Genomic DNA, 10,529 nt, shown 5'->3' with positions numbered 1-10,529 from the left:
TGGAGATCAAATTCATGGTATTAATATAATGTCAATAGAAAAGCAAAAGTAAAACTGTTAAAATAATTTGAGCTTTACAAAACACATTCAATCTAAGATTACTAAATTTTAAAGAGAAAAAGTAAATTTTAAATATTTTGGACATTTCCAGAGAAACCAATTAAATTATTTTTCTGAAATATACAAAGGTATTTTTCCCACTATTTCTAGACCTATACATAATCAGAATATATACCAATAACCCATATTTTCTACACATTATTACTAGAAATATAAAAAATTAGAAAAAAAGGACAAAGTGTGCTATAATTTCATTTTTATTTTTATTCATAAATATGCATAAAATAAGCTTATCACTAAAAGTTATAAGTAGTTATATGTAGTGGTAGTTTTGAGATTTATTTTTTATTCTGTATCTTCTATACAGTACAATATTTCTTTTTTTTTTTTTGTATTTTTCTGAAGCTGGAAACCGGGAGAGACAGTCAGACAGACTCCCGCATGCGCCCGACCGGGATCCACCCGGCACGCCCACCAGGGGACGATGCTCTGCCCCTCCGGGGTGTCGCTCCATTGCGACCAGAGCCACTCTAGTGCCTGGGGCAGAGGCCAAGGAGCCATCCCCAGCGCCCGGGCCATCTTTGCTCCAATGGAGCCTCGCTGTGGGAGGGGAAGAGAGAGATGGAGGGGAAGAGAGAGACAGAGAGGAAGGAGAGGGGGAGGGGTGGAGAAGCAGATGGGCGCTTCTCCTGTGTGCCCTGGCCGGGAATCGAACCCAGGACTTCTGCAGGCCAGGCCGACGCTCTACCACTGAGCCAACTGGCCAGGGCCCAGTACAATATTTCTTTTGGGAAAATACATTTGTAAAATTTGTGTTATTTAATTTTGCTCACTTTTATTGTTAAAAATGGCACTGCCCACAGGAATGATGCTGGCCAAGTGAAATGGCTAATTACCTTCCTGTAGGGAAAGGGCTTTGTTATGCTAAAGTATGCTGGAGGAGGAGTTTTCACACCAAAAAGTTTTAAGAAGAAGGAGAGGAAGGAAGCCATGTATTTGAAGAAGAGAAAGCAGCCAAGATGGTGAGGTGCTGAAGGAGAAGCCAGTTTATGCAGAGTTTGTGCAGAGAGAAGCAGATGGTGAACCAGAGGATACTGAGCTGGTGGGGGGCCTTTTATACTAGGAAAACCCGGATATGACAGTAGCTTTGTGAGCACTGAATAAGTGGGTTTTGGTGCTCTGTGTATTTGTGTTTGCTCGCCAGCCGGGTGAGAGACTAGAATAAAGGGAATAGCTCACCAGACCAGTTTTTGGCTCCACTGCTTCTATATCATCTGTCCAAATCTAATGTGAACCTGCACCTTCCTGGCAGTGGCTGTGATGGCTGTGAATACTGGCTGTACAATGTCTAAAATTGTAAAGTTTTAACTCTTTCTAATTTTTAATATTTTAAATTATATTTTATTTTTTACTTCAAATTTTAAGTGTTAACTTTAAAAATTGGGTCAGAAATAAGTGTTAAAGTATAATTTTCCCTTCTGAATTGTAAAGTTTGATAATAATGATATCTGTCCTTAAAACCACTATTTTCTTAATGTCTATTTTTATTGCGAAAATGAATATCAAAAAACATCAATTGTTTTGAATATATAAATATTGTTCATAACTGCAAGTTCAGTAGCTGCAGCCACCATCACAACTGCCTGGCCTATGCAGGTTCACATTAGATTTATATAGATCGTAGAGAAACAACAGAGACAATAACTGGTGGGCTATTTTCTTTATTTCTGGCCTTGCACTCAGTCGGCGAGTAAAAACAAACACACAGGCAACAAAACTCACTCATTCAGCACTCACAAAGTACTGGCATATCCAACTTTTCCTAGAATCAAAGCCCTCATCAGTTCAGCAGAACTTACAAAGCCCCTCACCTCTGTTTTCCTTTATCATGTCTTTATCTTGCTGTTTTCTCTCAAACCACCACGTGGCCTCTCTGCCCTGCAACAAAGCCTCCTCCCAAAATCGCCTCCTAACTCCTCCTTTCTTATTCTTCTTAAAACTTTTCAGAGTGAAACCCCCTCCTCCAGCACACATTAACATAATGAAGCCCTTTTCCAAGCATGAAGGAAATTAGCCGTATTACCAGGTGATGGCCATTCATGTGGGCAGCACCATTTTTAACAATAAAGTGAGCAAAACCAGAAAATACAGATTTTATAAACTCATTTGCCCAACAATAACCAAGTCAAGAGTTCATGATAATATTCCTTTTTATTTCATTTACAAAGTTATGACTCTCATATTTCTCACACAAGATTGTTCAATGTTTATGCAATCTTCTATTTCATTTTTTAAAAACTGCAATACAAATTTGTTGCATTTAAGTAAACATTGAAATATGACTAAAAGCTTTGTTCTAATACCCAATGTTTAAAATATGATATATTTTCTTTTTATCAACTGACTAAAAACTTTATAATAATTATGCATACTGTAAGGTATTTTTCCTCTGCCTAGAAGGAAGGAAGAGGGCTCAGAGCCATAAAGTGTGGAATAATAAAAGGCTTTATTGAGTACAGCGCATCCCGTCCGGCAAGGTTCCCTGGCCCCTAAGAAAGAAAGATGGAGGAGATGGAGGCCAGGGAAGTTGCACGAATTAAACTGCATGGGAGATATTTAAAAGGGTCCCTCTAGGGAAGTCGAGCTAATATGACGTGGTGAAATGTCACTGGCTGGTAGACGGTCCCTTTTTTCCAAACAGTTCCTGTGAAGCCTCCTTTGGTGCACTTGGTTGTGGGTGGTCCTAGCCAAAGTTTGCGGATCTGAGTTCCCCACGTGACCATTTCCAATTATCCACGGACCTTACACATACAATTAATAACTGGGAACAAACTATCCATGCACATTAGTTTTCTGTTGTTCCTCTAATAGTTTGCCCATTCAAAGCCCATTTTTGGTAGAATTTCAATGTAAACTCATGTAAACATAAGACCCTAAGTACTTGAATGTTGGTAACTTTTACTGTCATTGCTACTTAAAAATTAACATATAAATATTAAAAGTAAATTATTCACCGTCATTTGAATGAAGCACAGAGTAACATTCTTAAAAATATGTCAGAGGATGGCCTGACCTGTGGTGGCGCAGTGGATAAAGCGTCAACCTAGAATGCTGAGGTAGCCGGTTCAAAACCCTGGGCTTGCCTGGTCAAGGCACATATGGGAGTTGATGCTTCCTGCTCCTCCCCCTGTTCTCTATTTCTCCCCCCCTCTCTCTCTCTCCCCTCTCTCTCTAATAAAAATGAATAAATAAATTCTAAAAAAGTAAATAAATAAAAAATTAAAAAAAATATGTCAGAGGAATAAAGGCATGAGAGATCCCTTTGGTCTTTCTCCATGAAGTTTCAACAATTTGGACAGCTATAATTCAATGAAAGATTTTCTGCTTAATGCACAACACCCCTGAGATCTACACATTAAAACATCTAAAGATGGGCAAGTGGGAAGTGGGAGCAACTGGGGGGAAAAAGGGAAAAGGAGAGAAATCCTGAGCTAAGCCACAGATAGACCTCTGTGGAGCCCATGGCAATGTTGAGGTTGGAGAGGAGAAGAATCAGGCTGTGGCTGTCACTCCATTTAGCCAAGAGGAAAAGAGAGATTCTGTGAGTATTCCTATAGGACTGGGCAGCATAAGCTGAAACTGAGCCCAGTGACCTGGGCAGTAACAGAGAACTGAGGTGTGGCCCAGGTTGTCTAACAGTCAGTATTCCACACAGAGAAACAAAGACAAAGAGCCTAGCCACCCTTAACCACTGAAATTAAAACTTTCTAACTAAAAGCAGTTTATGCTGGGTAGTCATGAGCAAGAGAAGTATTTTTCCTTAACAAAGGGCAATGCTTACCTTAATTGAGTCTATCTGTTGTCTTTTGCATCAATAAGAGTGTACTTGATAACACATCTTTCAAATATAAGGTTAGACTTGTTTTCCTGCCCCCTTCAGGGCAGGCATTTCACCAGAGGAGGAACCAAGAAACTCCCTCATTATTGTTATGTGAATCATAAACTATTAACTGACTTGTTCCTCCTTATATAAAAGATGTTTCAGCACCTACATTTTTACATTTTATCCAATCCCACAGATTTCTCTACTTTTCTTTCTCTCTCTTCCATAATCTATCACTGACCAATCTCATGTAACCACCTTACAGCTTTCTCTTTGATGCTGATGTATAAAATAAGTGGTAAAACCATCAGTTTCTGGAACACTTTGTCAATTCATTGTGACTTTGTTTTCACACAATTTGGCTCAAAAAAACTCAAAAAAATTTCTTACACTTTTGGAAATTTCTTACATTGACACTATGAAGCTTCTTTTGGTATAAAAAAAAATTATAGACTTATTGTATAAATCAAAGAGGGCAACAGGATTGGAGCCTGAGCACAGAGAATATAATAGATAATAGTGTCATACACAGTTAGGGTCCTGAAAGAAAACCAGGTTGTGATTAGAGTCTATAGGATCAAGAGTTCTGTTGACATACGTATGGCCAGGGCCACCATCATGGTCAATCACATGCAGATTCTCATTGAAATTGGGCAGACAGTAAAGAAACAGTGGAGTCAGAGGATGGTGGGCCATTCTGTTTATTGGTGTCTCACCAAGACAAGCAAGCCACAAGAAAAGCCAAGGAAAAAGGAGAAAACCTACTTTTCTCATGGAGGGCAAGAAATCAGGGAGGATAGAAAAAAAATCCTCCTGTACCTCCCAGTGGTGGGGGCAGAATCTCCCTTCCAGTAAACAGTAGCAGGACAATGGCCCCTCCAGAGCACAAAGGTAATTAGCCCTTTCACCAGGTCAGCACTCATTTTTAACAATAAAAGTGAGCAAAACCAAAAAATACAAATTTTATAAACTTATAGTGCCCAACATTCCATCCATTTTGCTCACTTTACAATCTACATGACAGGTATCTTCCATGATGGTCACTGTGAGAGTAGTGAGGTCACTGCATTAACAGAAACAGTACAATCTACACAAATATAATTAACAAACCATAAGCTATGGGCAAAAGGAGAGAGCTGTTAGCGGCACCAAGAGAGGCAAATCTTTTCCCTCTGGCAGAATACAGGCCAGAGTTTTGTCTGCAGACAGCACCGTAGCTGGTACCAGAGGCCACCCTGAGTGGGCATACCAGACCTTATTGGCCAATACACCAGCATCTGCTGGTTCTATGTGTAGTAAAATAGGAGAACTCATTATTAGCCATAAAGAAATTACAAAAGTACCCTTCATAATGCTGTCCCCCTGAGCACTCAAAGGGTAATACAATTCTACCTTCAGTGGCCAGGTACTGGTTGCCCAAGGAGTTAACTAGAGGTCCACCTTTAGACTGTTTCCCCACAGTGCCAACAAGGCCACCCATCTAAGATGGGGGGCCTGTACAGTCCAGGGCCAAGTCCATCAAAGCCATTGGTCTTTAAGGAGGGCTGTTGGGGCAGGCAAGAGCACGTGGCAGTCCAAAGCCTGGCTTGAGTAAAATGTCTTTGGTGCTTATCTGCAACTGAATGGGGGCAGCTGCCCAGTGCAGGAGAGCTTCCTCTGAAGCTGGGCTCCCCCGTCAAGGTCTCTCACTCAAAATCCGGAGTACTGTCCATAAGCAGTGTGTCCATCCAGTAAGGGAGCTGGTGCCCCCCTCCTGTCGCAGTCCCTGCTTTAAGAGTCCATTATACCACTCAATAATACCAGCAGCCTGGGGGTGGTAGGGGACATGGTACTTCCAGTCCACCCCCAGCTCTTGAGCCCATGGCCTCACCAGTGAACCAGTGAAGTGGTACCATTGTCACTTTCGAGGACCAGCGGTCACCCATATGCAGCACTCAGGCGGTCCAGAGCCTGTATGACTGCCCTCTGGTCAGGGTTACGAGCGGGGTAGCAGCAAGCAGACCAGTGGCAGTATCTACACAGGTGACTGCAAACTGGTACCCTTCTGACTTTGGTAAGGGTCCAATGATGTCTATCTGCTATCGTGTCAGTGGAACTTGACCCCTCTGGATCTGTCCAGGTGACACCAGTGGTCTCTGAGAGTGCTCCTTGGAACATACTGCACATTGTTCACAGGCTGCAAGTACCTCTGCATAGGACACAGGCAAGTTTCACGCCTTAACTGTAGCCCACATAGTTTTCTGTCCTGCATGGAGCAGGTGCCGGTGGAGCCACTGTGCCACATCACCTGCAGGTGCAGTCTCCAACCATTGCACCCTTGCCAATGTATCTGCCTCATTATTCCCAGGATGGGCTAGAGGGGCATGCCCTGTGACATGATATACTGTCACCTGCTTCTGGTGTCCTATTTCCCATAAGTCCTGCCACATGGCCTGACCCCATAGTGGACGGTGCATTACCATCCACTAGTTAATATGCCAAGTAGCAATCCAAAGAGTCAGTCCATGATAGACAGCCCAGCTGTGAGTACAGATCACCAGAGGTGAAGGTTCATTATGAGCAACTGGCCAAACAGCTCTTAATTCTGCCCATTGGCTGCTCTGGCCTGTACCCGTGTCCATCCAAATAGTCTCAGTGCCTAGATAGAAGGCTATAGCCATCCATTTGGCAGGTTGGCCACTGCTGGAACCATCAGTATACCAGGTATCCTCGGGGATGGGTACCCACCCCTCTTGGTAGGGACTGACTTCAAGTTCTGCCTCGTGAACCCCAGCTGCACCTGACTCTAAGGTCGCATAGGTGACTGGACCCAAGACTTCTTGCAGTTCTGCCCTCAATGAGCTGGTGCTTAGAGCACAGCACTGTTGCAGGTAGGCACCCCACTTGGCCAGGTGGGCATTTGGGCCATATCACTACCTGGTTTGGTCGCCCAATCTCTAACCCACCCTGCAATAGGGTATGTTGTCCTGACTGTAACTGGTGTTGTGGTTGTAATACTCTCAGTGGCCAGAGGGCAGCATACACAGCTGCCAGCTGCATCTCCACTAATGAGTATCGAACTTCAGCACCTTTCCACAACTGGGACCAAAACCGAATGGATTGCCATAAGCGCTCTGTCTGTTGCCACAAGCCCCATCCAAACCCCTCCAAGGTTACATGAACATCCAGCTCACAGGACCTGGCAGGATCAAACATATTCAAGGCTTGTGTCACCTTGACAGCTCTCTTAGCTGCTGCAAATGAACCTTCCACCTGCTCAATCCAATCCAATGAACCCCTTTCAGAATAAGGTTGTACAAGGGGCATAGTAACTGAGCCAAATGAGGTATAAATGCTCGCCAATAACCAAACAGACCTAAGAATTTCTGTAACTGTTTTACTGTAGTAGCACAGGGTATGTTTTGATCTTATCTATAACTGTGTCAGGGATAATTTTTGTCTTATCAGACCTGACAGCTCCCAAGAATTTAACAGATAACCCAGGTCCTTGTAATTTGTTCTCGTTGACTGCTCAGCCACATGATTTCAAATGGGATAACAGGGTAGGGACTGCTTGCTCCAGTTCTGGAAGAGAATCACTAGTTAACATAATATCATCAATATAATGGTACATGCGAACTGCCTCTGGCTGTTTCCATTTAGCCAAGTCAGCAGTCACTAGCCCATGGCACAAGGTGGGTTATGCAAACAGCCTTGGGTTAACACTGTAAAGGTCCATTGTCGCCCTTCCCAACTGAAGGCAAATTGGTCTTGACTCTCTGCAGCTATATGAATAAAGAAAAAAAGCATTGGCCAAGTCTGCCACAAAGTGGTATGTCCCCAATTTATGGCTTAACTGATCCATCATGTTAGCTATCGAGAGAACAGCAGTGTGCAAAGGGGGAACAACTTTATTAAGTTCTCTATAATCTACTGTCATTCTCCAGGTTCCATCTGGTTTGCACACAGGCCATACTAGGGAGTTGTAAGGACTGTGTGCTGGCCAGCTGATCCCCACCTTTTTTAGTTCGAGGATTGTCCCTGTGACTTCTTCATAACCACCTGGCAGGCGGAATTGCTTGGTGTTAGTCACATGCTGAGGGATGGTGTTGGGCAGATAAAATATATTATGTCACTTTGTTAAAGATGGTGCTGCACATGTGGAAGCCCATCTCCCAGGTGATGATATTAGTTGCCCTTCCTGCTTGGGATGGGCGTGATTATATTAATGTGTGTTGGGGGTGGGCTGTGAACAGGCAGGATCCTTGTATTCTGGGCCTTAGTTTTAGGACTAAGCTTTCCCACCCTTTTTGATGTAGAGTGGTGCACTCTTGTGAGGAATCCCATTATGCCTCAGATAAGTGACTTTGTATCAGAGACTTCCTTGTTTATATATTGGATTAAAGGTTTTGAATCTACACTATAAAGTGGGGCAGACAGGGAGCTTGCTATCTCTCAATCTCTGAGATTAGCATTAGAAGGGAGAGCAGAGAAAGAAGAGCAGAAAAAGGCCAAGTGGAGGAGAGGAGAGGCAGTCAAGATTGTGGAGTGCTAAAGGAGAAGCCAGTTAGTGCAGAGTTTGTGCAGGAGAAAGAGATGGGGAATAGAGGTGAATAAGCCTGGTAAGGTAGATATCTTTGATTCTAGGAAACTTGGATGAGTCAGTAGCTTTGTGAGCACTGAATGAGTGAGTTTTGGAGCCCAGTGTGTGTTTTTACTTGCCTGCCGGGTGCAAACTAGGATTAAAGGTAATGGCCCACCATTGTTTCATTACCATCTGTCTGAATCTAATGCAAACCTGCATGGGCTGGGCGGCTGTGATTGTGGCCTTGGCTACTGGTTTTACAGATGGGTGATTGCAAAGGGAAATGTGATGCGTGTCCCCGCAACATTGCCTTCACAACCCTGATTCACAGCCGAAACTCCCCAGCTATAGTTTCTAACCACAGTCCTTGCAAGACATCTACCCTCAAAATATATTCAGGAATAGGAGATACATACACCTTAAATGGCTTTAGGGGGCAGTCTTCCTATCCCCAATGGAATATTTATTGGTTCACTTGAACAGTTTAGCCCCCATAATCATCAATGGCCACTGGGGTCCCAGCAAACCACTCTGGGTTCCCATAGAGGAGGGAGCATTCTGCACCTGTATCCACCAAGGACAACACCCATTGTACATTGGAAGGGAACCAGTGGATAGCCAGTTCCACATGTGGCCTCCAGTCCCCACTCATCCCTGCTGGATGGGTCCCTCAGCCCCTTTTCTGTTCAAACTGTTACAATGGGTCTTGGGAGTTCTCCTCTCCCTTGGCCATCTCTATCATATAATCTTGTAACCGAACTGCCCATGCACCAAACGTTTTATTGGTAGCTGCTGGGGCCTTTCGTCTCAGTGTCTAGAACTTCTGTTCTGGTTTAAGCTACTGCCAAAGCACCAAAAGAATTTTATTAGACTGGCCATTCAATTTCCCCTTATCTGCTCCAGCCACAATCAAATCTACCCACATCTGTGTTCGGGTAACCTTTTTAGGTCCATTTTCTTTGCTAGTTGGGGAGCAACATAGGCAGCAGCCCTCACTGCTTTATGATCCCGAGTGGCCCCCAGCTCTCCCAAATCTGCTACCATCTGTGTAATTACATTGATGGGCTGGCCCACATAGGGGCCCAAGATTGCCACAAGTGACCCAAAAAGGGCTGATGGGGCGCTAGCAAAAATAAATTCCCTTATTTTTTCCATAAACACTTCTTTGTCTGGTCCACAGGACCCAGGGTTGAAAACAGCATTCTTCATACTCTTAGGTTTCATTTCTTTAACCTGCCAATAAGTCTGCTTCAGGGCTTGAAGCAGATAACTAACTGCAAAGGAATGTCTGATGTCACAAGCCTAGAAGTCCTGGAAAACTTCCATAAAAGACCCTCCTTGGTCCAGCAGCCAATGGGCTAATGCCCCACAACCCTTCTCACTCCCCCTCCCAAAAACCCTTAAAATCCAGTCCCAGGCTGTGCCTGGTGTGTGACTCTTCCTTGTGAGTCAGCCCGGCAGGGTTCCTTTCTTCTTTTCTATAAAGCCTATTACTCTGGTCTTTTCAGACTCCCATGGATTCCAACATTTGGTGCCAAAACCCAGGACAGGGTACTAGATGCCTGATGATCCCCTTCACAAGCCAAACTTACTACCAGGGAAGCAGTGGGCAGTGGCAGCTTGTCCTGGGTTAACTCCCTGATTCTGTTTGGCTGTGTGAATGTAGGTTGATTGGCTGTCTACTGACCCTGTCTCAAACCCCTAACCAGAAGGTAAGGAATTTCTGTTCTTTCCCATCTCCAGTAGGCCCCCATTCATCCCTCACCCTCACTCTACTCTTTGAGGTTCACAGTTTGGGAGGTTTCTACTCTGAGCAGCCTGCTTCTATGGACTTCCTCGAAAGTCTAGGTGCCTAGCCAGGTTGCTTTCTACTACTACTCTTGAACTGAGGTCTCCAGTGATGATCGGTTTCCTCTGTCCCACACCCTCTACTCTACTCAGAATAATTGAAAGAGTCAGAGGACGCAATTCTCTTTCTCTATCCTCCGCCCTCATGTGCTCCTCCCAGTCCTGACCCTTAGA

The sequence above is a fragment of the Saccopteryx leptura genome, chromosome 6, assembly GCF_036850995.1.
Source record: "Saccopteryx leptura isolate mSacLep1 chromosome 6, mSacLep1_pri_phased_curated, whole genome shotgun sequence".
Classification (NCBI taxonomy): domain Eukaryota; kingdom Metazoa; phylum Chordata; class Mammalia; order Chiroptera; family Emballonuridae; genus Saccopteryx; species Saccopteryx leptura.
Note: the sequence above shows the minus strand (reverse complement) of the source record.